At 37.0% G+C, this 12,450-nt stretch overlaps 1 protein-coding gene across 2 annotated transcripts in view; it reads right to left on the bottom strand.

Moving 5' to 3' along the window:
• The window catches only part of LOC118548702 (uncharacterized), a 627,159-nt gene that overhangs the window by 163,249 nt on the left and 451,460 nt on the right, over positions 1-12,450 (bottom strand). The gene's annotated exons all lie outside the window — the stretch shown is intronic.

Raw genomic sequence — 12,450 nt, forward strand, 5'->3', positions numbered from 1 at the left:
ACCATCTTGCATTAAATGAAACCTGTTTTAATGGGTCACATGGAATATCAATTATTCTTGATCTCATAATTTGTGCTTCCATTGCAGGATATATCCTACTGAATTTGAGACTCTGCACTATTAATTTATGCTTTCTACAAGGAGAAAGGTTAGCAAATGTGTCAGTCACTGGAATGGAGGAAGAAGCCTATTCTTCCACATCTTAAATTTTGTAGGCAGATGATTCCATACAAGTTAAATAACTGTATACAAAGCAGGACAGTCTGTTTCAACATTTAGAGTGGGGCTGAAGTGGCCTAATACACAAAGTTTTATTTCTAGTTTTAATCCATTATTCTGGTTTGTATGGGATATGGCACTTAGGGAAACCATCACTAGTTTCGTGGAAATACAAGAGATGAAATAGTGTAGTTCTTACACCACCGGGTCTCATACAAGTTATAATGAGAAATAAGGAAGCTTATTAATTCTCATTCTCTCTCTCTCTCTTTTTTTTTTTTTTTAAATAAGGCCAGGTTGAGACTAGACTGTTTTTAAGTTTAAAGAATTTTAAAAATGTGAGTTGTAGGGATCAGGGCATTCTCCCCAGACAAAAGAGGACTAATTAATCGGCTTGGTATAAAAACAAATTTGCATTTTTCCCCTGAATCCAAGAGAAATATTGAAATCTTGAATATTTTTTTTCCAACATACAATATAGAAAATGCTAAAAGCAGAAAATCAATCAAACCATTCTATTGCAATTATTAAAAGTTTGAGTCATATACTATATTCACTTCTAAAACAAATTAATGTGGGCACTGAGATTATGACAGAGCAGAACAGGCAAAGGCACTCTTCTTGCTATTGGTTTATAATCTATGAATCTCATTTGGTAGGGACCAACATGACGAAGGCTTCTAGTAAATATGAAACCATACAATGTACAAACCTTCAAATCAAATTTTAAACAATGTCAAACTAGAATAAGTCTTGGAACTCCTTTCTTTTTACTTTATTACAAGTCATCAGGTTGTTATTAAATAATACAGCAAAATGTTAGAATTTGAAGCAAACACTCATGCACTTATAATGTATATTCAAATGATTGTATTGACTTTGACACAAGTAATTTTCAAACTGTGAAAAATCAAACTACAAAATTTTATATGGTCTATGTGATATTATTTTTTGTAAAATAAAATGCACATGGCTGAGTATACATGGGAAAAAGGACTGCAGCTTCCTGGCATTCAGTCTTTTGACTGTCATAATCCAAAGTGACAGGATTTCTCACCAGTCCAGCCTTAAGGCAATAATCTCTTGACGGGTTCTCTCTGATTCTACATGTGCCTAATCCATTTTCCATGCAACACTGTGATGGGAACCCTTTAAATTTTAATTGGTGTCTTTCCTTCCTTAAAAAGCTTTAACAATAAAATCCAAATGCCTTACTTTTGAATAAACATGTTTGTTTATTTTAACACAGCTGGATTTAATTGATCAGCTATGCCCAAAGGGCATATCATGGATCTATTCATGATATAAACTGAGTGGCCTCCCTCAAGTTGCTTAGCCTTCCTACCTTTCATTTTTTTCCCCCATATTGCTAAAATAGTCATACTAGCACCCACCTCACAGGATTTTATGAGGTTTAAATGAAACAGTGAATAGAGAGTACTTAACACTGTGCCCCAATAGATAACAAGCACCCCATAAATATGAGCCATTGTTATCATTTAACAACGTGCCCATGTTCACACTGCTAGTTGGTGCAAAGCTGGGATTCTAACTTAGAGCTCTGAGGTGCCAAAGCTTATGATCTTTCTGCTGTGCACTCTGTATATCAGATGTCTTAAGGGAGATTTGGATGAATGTTGGCGCGCATTCAGTTCAGAGTCAGATCCTCCAACACAGGCCTGTAGTGCAGAATTTCTATATCATCAACTGAAGGGAAAGCTATGAGGTTTAGACACCAGACACTGGGGAGGCAAGGTTGACATTCTGTTGTGAAAGCTTAAGAGTCTGACCTGTATTTCTGCCCAGACAGAAGGCCAACCCACAGCAGCCCTGATCATCCAGTGTGGGTATCTGCAGAATGAGCCAACTTCTTATTTTCCAAGAGAGAATATAGAGAATCTCCCTAAGTTCCCAAACTGGGGATGAAATAAGACTCTAAACTACTGTATCACATAGCCTGGAAAAGCGAAATTTAGCAAAGGTTACAATGGCAGATGTACTCAACTACCTACTTGTCTCCTTCTTCCCCTTCAAAAACTATAAAGCAGCTTCAGTATACTTCCCCATGATGTTTACTGATTTCAGAGAAGTAATCTATGGGCCTGTAAACCCAGGGCTGTGATTCCAAAGCTATAATATTAACCTTTGAATCCCAGTTTCAGTATCTTTAAAATGAGAATATCAGTATCTCCCTCTTAAGGTTGTTGTGAGGATTGGAGATAATGTTTTTAAAACCATAGTAACTATTATTACTAATGGTCACAGTCAAAATTACTCTAAACTACCTAGATTCTAGAGTTTGAGGAAAAAAAAAAAAGAATCTCTGGATTAATTAATGTGTCTGAAAACAGAGTACTTGGATGATGCTTGTTCAGCCTCATGGTGACACATCAACACAGAGGACCAAACTCTGAGGAGACCTGCCTCTCTCTGGGAATGCTCCAATCCAGTAGTCTTAATCCACCCAAACCAGCAAGGCTGCAGGGGTAGGAGACATTTGGTCTTGATTGTTAGGTCAATGGTTTCATTATTGTTTTATGACTACTGAAGAGATGCTCCTTGAAGTTTTCAAGGTCAGAGTTCAAGCTCCTTTTCTGCCTACCTTCTTATCTATGGCCCTAACTTTAATCTTAACTTGGACCGACTTATGGACATGATCCCCACCTTGCCTTCAGAACTCCAATTCTCAGGATCGGTATGTATCCCTACCTATGATTTGGTATTCAACCTGAACTTACAGATAGTGACCCCAGCCCTATCACAGGTTTTGTGTCTGACCCTTGCCCTAATCCTCTGATTGGAAGTGGCACCCTGGGTTCTCACTACAGCTTTGCCCTTGACTCCTATTAATAACCATATACAGGATACATCCTGTCTTTATGAAGTGGCTGCTCAGCATCAGGCTCTAGGCTTGGTGCAACTCTAGGTAGTCTTCCCACTCTCCTGGTGTGGAGGCCAGTCTTTGTCTTCCTGACATGCACTGTCTACCTCAGGTCTTGGCACTGACAGTGAGACCTAGGATTGCTGAGAACCAGTATCCAAACCATCCAACTGAATGGCAGGTTCACATCTTTGTTACATCTAGGGTTTAAAATATTGTCCATGATGTTTTTTCAAGGATCCAGGTGATAAATCTAGGCTTGAATTTAGTTAGTTTTATTACCTTTATATTCCATCTACTTCCAAAGACAATTTGAGGCAATGTACAGTCTAAAACACATTTTTAATAGAACCACTAAAGCTAAGGTTTAAAAGGAGGGAGGGAAATATAAAAATAACCATTGCAGCAAAACAAGAACCATGTTATGAAATGGGGTAGAGATAGCTAAATTAGGAATATAGGTTAAAGAAAGTCCCTGCAATTAAACGTTTAACTAACTTAGCGCTGGGTTTCCTAGGAGCCAAAGCCATGCATTTATGTAATTCTTCTTATCTATAAAGAGAAGCAGATCATAAAAAACCAAAATGCTCCTACTTCTAAACAAAGCATAATTTATTGCAAGCATCTTTGTATTTTAAACATTGAATGGATATAGAGTCATTTAATAAAATTGAACACTTCATTTCAGTCACATGCTAGGTATTGAGAACACAAAAGAGATTAAAGCCTAGTAGGAGAGGTAGACAAGAAGAGAAACCTTTATAATGCATCGTGAGAGGTTCTATGTTAGAGACATGCCTTTGGCTCCATGTGGTGGTATAATATAATATTTCACAGTGCTATCTTGACCCAGTTTTTAAGTCATGGCTCAAAACTCTCAGTTCCTTTTCACAGACACTTTGCTAAGCCCTCACCCCAACTACTTTCTTTATCAGGCGCACATACCCAACTGCTAGAGGTTTCCAGACACTTAACACCCAGGATGGCCCCTTCTTCTTTGTGCTTGTGAAATCATTCAAAATACTCAATCCCAGGAAGACAGCGAGTTTAACCTAATCTCACCCAACTTGTCATAAATAAGCCACCTCTAATAGCTCCAGCTTGCTGTGACCCTGTGTTGGGTGTAACCCATGAAGCCTTGAGTGGTACCCTTCTCTCATTTGTAGCTGCAAGTAACCAAGTGTTCTTCCTTTCATCTATCTGAGTGTCTTTATGTTGTGTCTCATCATTAAAAGAATCTTTAAAATCTCATAAAACAGGTGACAAATTTGGTTTATAGATATAGGAATAGACCTGGGAATTCTTCCCAGAAGAGATGATTCCAAACTTTGTCTTGAAAGACAAGCAGAAGTTAGGTGAAGAGAGGTGGGGAGGAGAGAATATGAGGAGAGAGGAGAAAGTGGACTGGCAGTCGAACCCAGGGACAAGCATGTGCAGAAGCAGGGAGTGTCTGACAGATGGGACACTAAGAAAAAGATGGAGGGATGTGGAAACTTCTGGTACACCTGAGGAACTGCAAATGTTCAGTGTGTCTGAGACTGGAGTAGGAAGTATGGAGTAGAAATTAGTCAGGTGAGACAGAAGTACCAAAGAATCAGATTGTGAAGCATCTTGTAAGCCATAGTAAAAATTCTGAATTAATTCTAAAAGCTACATAGAGACAGTAAATGCTTTTAAAGATGATAAAATAATTTCTTAAATTATATTTTCTTGAGACGTCTTGGCAATATTTTAGATAATGGATTGCATGGGGCAAGTAGGGAGGATGAAACCATTTAAGAGGCATTATAATAAATTTTTCTGTAAGAGATTATGAGGACCTGAATGAAAACAGTCATGGTGGAGACAGCTCTTTGGGAGGATATTATGGAGATTTTGCCCACTGGTCTTACTGGAGAACTAGATGTGTGGAATTAGAGAGAAGATGAGCCATGAGCAACTCCAGTATACTAGACTGGCCTGGAGAATGAGATGGGGAAATACAGGGAAGAGGAAAGTTGAGGAGTCAAGGGTAGAAAGGAAGATATATTTAGTTTTAGGTCCACTAAGGTTGAAATTCTGGGGACATCCTTAATGAAGGTTTCACACTGTAGCTGGATCTATAGGTCAAGGGAACAAAGAAAGTGATCTGACTTAGTAATACTGATTTGGACATCATTCGCTTCTAGCTAATTGTAGTATATAAAGCTTTGCAAGTAGAAAAGAACATGGGAGAAAGTGGAGAAAAGACCAAAGTCAGAACGCTGAAGATCATCACAGTTTTCAAAGGTGGGCAGAGGGAAAAGACTATATGAAAGAAGTTAAACAGTCATCACAGAGATGGAAGAGAATCAAGAGAAAGTTGTGTCCTACAAACCAAGGAGGAGAGAATGACAGGAAGGAAAGAGGGGTCATTATTTTCAAGACATTAAGCAAAGTGACTGACAAGCATTCCTTGAACCTAAGAGTGGGTAATTCATGGATAAGTCTGGCAAAACTAGTTTTAGGGAGGAGTCTGGTGTTAAGATGGAGAGGAAGAGGTTGATGAGAGGGGAGAAAGAAAAATGTAATATTAGGAGCAAAGTTCTAAGGAGAGGGCAGGATGGGATTAGCCTGAAATAACAACAGGGCACTTTTTCTCTGAGTAAAGAGCAAAGCAGACAGTGGAGAGTTAATACCAAAGTTGCTAGATGGAAGGAAAAGCTGGAAGGCCCCTTAGCTGAGAATTTTGGTTTTCTCTGCAAAATAAAAGACATATAGTCAGTTATAGATTTTGAAATAATTGAATTAAAAAATATCTCTATGATTGTTATTAGAGAATGCACACACTCTGAAACCATGCGTCTCTTTTCTTGCAGCAGCTAGAAAACTATACTGGGATACTAGATTTGGATTTAAGTTTTATGCTCATATCTGGTATTTGCAAGCACTTAATCCTTTTGCTTCTTTTAGATGGAAGTAGTACTATTTTGTTTAATGTCTTTTTTCACTTTGTACCCTGTAAAAGTGTATAAACTTCCTTGAAGCTTGTCCCCAGTGCTTCTGAAACTAGGGAGATATAAATCATCAACCTAGTGATAAATGAGAACGGGAAATTTTACCATATAGTGAAAATATAGTTGTGAATATTGCTCTAAAACTCCAAAGGCATTAAAAATTAAAAAAGTAAAATAGATGTTAAAAGACTCACTGAATGTACATTTACTAAAGACCCAGCAACAAAGATGTTCAGTGGAAGATATCTGATCACCAAAGCGAGTTTATACCTGATAGTGTCAGACCTTCCATAATTCTATGTAGTCCTGTAACAACAGCCAATGACAAGTATGAAACTAATATAAATAATGTTAGTTAATATTTATTGAGTGCTTGCTCCGTTTCAGGGGCTGCACTAAAGATTTCACCTGTCCTATATCTTTCCCTCACCACCCGCTACATATGGAGAAACAGTTACTGAACAGTTAAATGACTCCCTCAAAGTTACACAGCTTGTATGTGGGACAATTATGTTGTAGAGTTGATATTGATACGCTGCAAAGGAATTTTTTTCCAAGATACGCTGTTTTCAGATTAGCATTATTTTTCTCACAATCCTAAATCCCATGCTATATTTTCATAAATGAATAATTTAAAGTTAGACTCTTGTACTTCTAGTTGCACACAGTCCAAAATCTCCCATTCTCGGTATCTCTGGGCACTGGACGGGTACTCTGATTGTGGGAAGATAATGTAAGAGTACACAAATAATCATCATCAGTTATTGATTCAAGCCACCATTTATTGACCATCCACTATGTGTCAGATACTGTTTTAATCTCTTTATATGTAAGTTCATCCTCTACAGTGTATTTTGTAATGCACTATGAAATTGTTTAGGGGACACAAGAAGACACAATTATTTATTTTTATTTGGTACAATATCTATTATAAAAAATTACCTTTAAAAATATTTTATGAGGGGCGCCTGGGTGGCTCAGTTGGTTGAGCGACTGCCTTCAGCTCAGGTCATGATCCTGGAGTTCCGGGATCGAGTCCCGCATCGGACTCCCTGCTCAGCGGGGAGTCTGCTTCTCCCTCTGATCCTCCCCCTCTCATGCTCTCTGTCTCCCATTCTCTCTCTCAGATAAATAAATAAAAAATCTTAAAAAAAAAATTTTATGAATGTAACTAGAAAAAAATCCTAGATATTATTCTGAAGGAAGACATGCGAAGATACTTTCCACAAAGAGAAAAAGAGGGAAAGGAAAGGCAACTGGCAAGTATTAAGGCCACTGTGCTAACATTTCATTGTCTTGTTCTGCTTTGTTTTAACCTTGGATATAGAAGGTAGAGTTCACCATAATACTCAATTCAAGGAAAATTCTCATCACCCCCTAGTCCTTGGAGGGACATCCTTGTTTGATGTGTTCACTTTTAACCATAGAGTCCATTCTCAGTCTCCCCCAGTCCTGATGGGCAGCCATTCTAGTGTGTTACATGCATTCCTTTTTATAAGGTATGTGTCCTTGTACAGTGTATAATATTGATTTTTGTGAATTATTATCCTGGTTTTATTGGATATAGACACAGTTAGAGAGACAGAGATAGAAATGATACAGACCCTGAAGATCAGAGAGACTAAGAAACTGGGCCAAGATCACACAACTCTCATGTGATGCAGTAGAATTTAGACCTCTGTCTGCCTCTGTCTAAAATTGTCAGTCTTACCTTCCCAATTCTTCAAACTGTGGAAAAAAATGTAGAAAAAAAGGAAAGTTTCTAAATGCATTCCTAAAATCCAAGTAGTTGGAAAATGTTTTTGAATTGGGTTAATAACAACATGGATGAAAACTTGAGAAGTTCATGATTTTTCCCAAGGCTACAGAATGGGGATGAGGAGGACAGGGGGGAAGTGTTCCTTAAATTCAATTTTTGGGAATTAAATTTATCACCTACCACACAAAAGTGATTAATATTGCGAAGGTGAGGAATCTGATAATGACTGAGAGATGCCATCAACCTGACAAACTAAACAATTTTTTTAACCTGACATATCCCTTTTCAAGACATCAGCTGTCATCTGAAATGAATTCTGTTTCTAATTTGTCTTCATAAATAATGCAACTAATTGAAAGGTAGTTACAATGAAAGTCTTTAACCTCTTTCATCTCCAATTTTAGGGCAATCTCTTTGCATTCCCTGGAAAGAACCTTCTACTCCTTCTATTGTATAAAACTTAGACATCACTGATCAGCACCCTGAGATCAAAACAAAAGAATCCATTGTGTAAAGACCACCACATCTAATGGCTTTCTCGATCTTTTTTTTTCTAAGTTTAGCATTAACTTAAAATGTGAAACTCATAAAAATCTGATATAAGAAAATTTATTCAAGCTCAAAGTTTTACTAAGGGTATCTTTATTTAATCAAGCTTCCAGGTTGTCCTTCCCTCCTCTTCTTGTCACTTAACCTCTGTTTGTTTAGAATTAAAATATGACTTACTCTGTCATACACTTATTTACATGGAAAAAATCTTTGGTTTGCAGCTTTCCCGTTCTCCTTTTTTTCTGTTCCTCTCTCATTTACTGAGACTAAAAAAGAGCCATTGAACAAAAACAGATTCTGACCATTCCCAGCAACTACAAATGAAGAATCCTTGTATTAAAAACTAAAATAATTAAAATGTTGTTGATTTGAGGTTTCTCTGTGCAGACATCAGTGATTCCATTTGTTTATTCGTGAGTGTAGATGTTAATAAACCTATGTGCTGAAGGCATGAAAGAGATGTAAGAGAACTATGCAATCATTAAAATTTTCAATCATTTAATTATTTCACCCCTTTGGAAAGGCCAATTTCAACAAATATATCAGGGGAAGGACATGATTATGAATGCAGATTTGAGCTGAGTGTGTTTTGCCAGGTTGCTATTAAAAATGGAAATTTATGAAAGATTTTGTGAGGTATATCAAATTATAGCTAAAACCTTACAATTTACTTAAAATGCAAATTATACAGCTAAATACAGAAAATTTGGGTAATATAAATTATTTTAGTATCTAGCTCCTGGCTGTTAAAAAATATCCACTGGTAGGGGCGCCTGGGTGGCTCAGATGGTTAAGCAACTGCTTTCAGCTCAGGTCATGATCCCAGGGTCCTGGGATTGAGCCCCACGTCGGGCTCCCTGCTCAGCGGGAAGCCTGATTCTCCTCCCGCTCCTCCTTGCTTGTGTTCCTGCTCTCGCTCTCTCTCTCTGTGTCAAATAAATAAATAAGATCTTTAAAAAAAAATCCACTGGCAAGAGAAGTTTAGTCTACATTATCATTACTACTTATATTTGGTAATATTTACTACAGTCTGCCTCTCAACAATGACAAAACCACTAATTAAAAGCTATTGAAGGATAATATATTTTGTAATAGAGAATATACTGGCAAAGGTCCAAAAGCTAGAAATACTGCAATGAGTTTGAGTTTTTCCCCAATAAGGAAATCCATCTGGGTAAAGTCCTTGTATTTTTTAATATTCTGTTATAATAATAGTTAACATTTAATTAATACTTGCCAGGTATTTTGCAGGTATTAACTTATGTCTAAAAAATAGAAGAGAAGAATGGAGATAAACCAGAGAAGGGGTGAATAAAGGAGAACAATGAGTATATTTGTCTGCTCAGGTGCCATTACAAAATACCACTTATTGTGTGGCTTAATCAACAGAAATTTAATTTGAAAGTCCAAGACCCAGGTTCCAGCAGGGTTCGGTTTCTGGTGAGAGCTCACTTCTTGGCTTCAGATGGCCACCTTCTAGCTTATTCTCACAGGGAGGAGACAGAGGGCAAGCTATATCTCTAAGATAGGCGATTGGGCTAGATTATTTCTCAGATTCTTCTCAGATATAATTATAAAAAGCAGTATTTTCACAAAAGCACTAATGTATTTTTTTTCAATAAAAACACTTAAGTTACACACTCATTTTTATTACACTGGATATAAAATTCTTACCCTGTTTTTATGCTTGGACTTTCTAAAGTTTAAGTTCTTTAAACACTTTTCAAGTAAAATTAGAGCTGTATAGAGTAATTATTATACATAGTTCAGTAGAGTTTTAAAAAATATATGTTAGCAGTTGATTTGTTATGAATTAGTAATTTTAGAAACTCCATAAAATTAAAACACTTTAGAGATGAAGTAACTTTAAGGCCACTTTGTCCAATTTTCACATTTTACACATAAGGAAACCAGGGTGCAGAGAAATTACGTGATTTATGGAAGCCCACATGCCAATTTGGATTCCCACTGTGCTCCTGCCCCTAATCCATGGACAGAGGTAATGGTGAACCGTAAGAACATCAACACATCTATCTGATGATTGCTACAAAAGATGATTGCTAAAAGTTTCCATTTTTTAAGCTTTTGGTTTCCAAGCAAAGGAAAATTTAAAAGTATGTGAATTGCTTGCTAATACCTGTGTTAATGGAGACTCTGAACAGCAAGTCAATTCTGGCAAGAATTCCATTTTTGTCTACTTCCTGACGCTGTGTCTGTGCCCTTCCACCAACCAGGCATAGCTGCTCTCACTTGTTGTGGTCCTCTCCCCATGTGGGACATCTCAGACTGGCTTTTCTGATGCTGTCTCTCAGGAGAGGTCACAGCAGGTCAGGAAGTATGCTCCTCAAGGACAGGGAGCCAGGCCTCTGGCATGGAATCCTATCATAAAGGAGGCTATAGGGACAAAGAGTCACTGATCAGCTTTGCTTTAGTTGTATGATGGTACCGTGAGATAGTACTGTGGCACAACAGTGTCATGAGACCCTTCCATGTAGACTATACCTTCTTAAGAAGTGCCATCATAAGGACAAAAAGACAGGTGGAATATTTTGAGCTGTCACAGACACTTATAGGAATCTGATGAAAATAATAAGCTCTAGTTCCCAGAAAAATGACATGCATTCCAAGAATTTACAGACAAATTCAGAAGCTCAAACTGAAGTCCACTGGGACTAAGTTCCCCAGTTTTACTGGGATCACATTTTTATCAGCAGTCCAAGCAACCCTTTAAAAGGAGCCAAGTGGCCTATACACTCATACTTCTTGCCACAGCAGCCTACTATGATAGACCCGTTCTCTTAGAGCATTTCATGCAACTTCATCATTCTGGCAGAGGCTGACTAATAACTGCTGGCTATATATCACCACAAGTGCATAATCCCTAGAGAAGGGGCCCTGAAGAAAATGAAATCATCTGAAACTCTGTAAATGTTTAGGGGTGCAGGGAGTTTACTTTACTGTAGCTGTGATTAAGAGAAAGTGCAAAGAGCACCAGAAGCCATAATTCAAAAAGTCACACTATGACTGATGGGCAGAATGGGGCAAAGGAAGGAAAAGAAGGGAGGGAGGAAGGGAGAAATGGAGGCAATTAATTTCAAGTACTCCAAAGTAGTAGAACAATAAAATTCCATAACTCCATCTTTTCTGCTGTGACTACCATGAGTCATGATGAATTTCTGTCTACTACAATTTTGCAGTAAGCACCAACCACCATTTTCTATCCCCTGCCAGGTAAAAAATCCCAACAAGAAAGTGAGCTAATTTAATTTCCTTGTTTTTAAAAATATCTAACCCTTCCTACAATATAACCCAAAATACAAACCAATATGAAACTCAGTTCTCTACAGTAAACCTTTTTTTCTTCAAAACAAATAAGTAAATAGTTCTTATCCTCAAGCTCACATTATTAGTCGTTAAACACAAAGTGCTTAAATTCTTCTTGAGCTCATTTTAACAAGAATGCTGTAACTGTGTCAACTGAGATTGTTAAGACCCTTCAGTGTATTACGTGAGAGAGCCATCAGGATTTCCACCAAGATCAAGTGCTGTTCTCAGTCTAGTACCTTTTGTAGAGTAACGTCCAAGGGGTTAATGTTTTAAAAAGATTATAACCATGAAATCCATATTTCTCATTAGCTTAATTTGTGCCATATTATATATATATATATATATATATATATATATATATATATGCTGAAATTCTGCATGAGAAGATCAGCATAAGGAACTGTAAATAAGTTATTACCACAGTGTCCGTGTATCTGCACAGTAGGAATTGGCTTTTAAGGAATAGAAATAGAAAAGATAAACCATAATATCCTTATCTAACTCCACTTTTGACCTGAAGTCATTAGAACAAAAAATTAGAAAATTCAAGGGCACTGTTGGTGAAGAATAAGGAAAGCACTTAATGATTTTACTAAGAAATAGCCATTAACTACCAGAACTTAGAAAATTATACCTGTGTATATAAATTACTTGGTAATTATTAAAGTGTTTATTTGGCCTTTTCATAAAGACCAGATATCAGAGATTTATATAAATCATGACTTTGCAAAATATTTTAT

This window comes from Halichoerus grypus, chromosome 1 (assembly GCF_964656455.1).
Source record: "Halichoerus grypus chromosome 1, mHalGry1.hap1.1, whole genome shotgun sequence".
NCBI lineage: Eukaryota > Metazoa > Chordata > Mammalia > Carnivora > Phocidae > Halichoerus > Halichoerus grypus.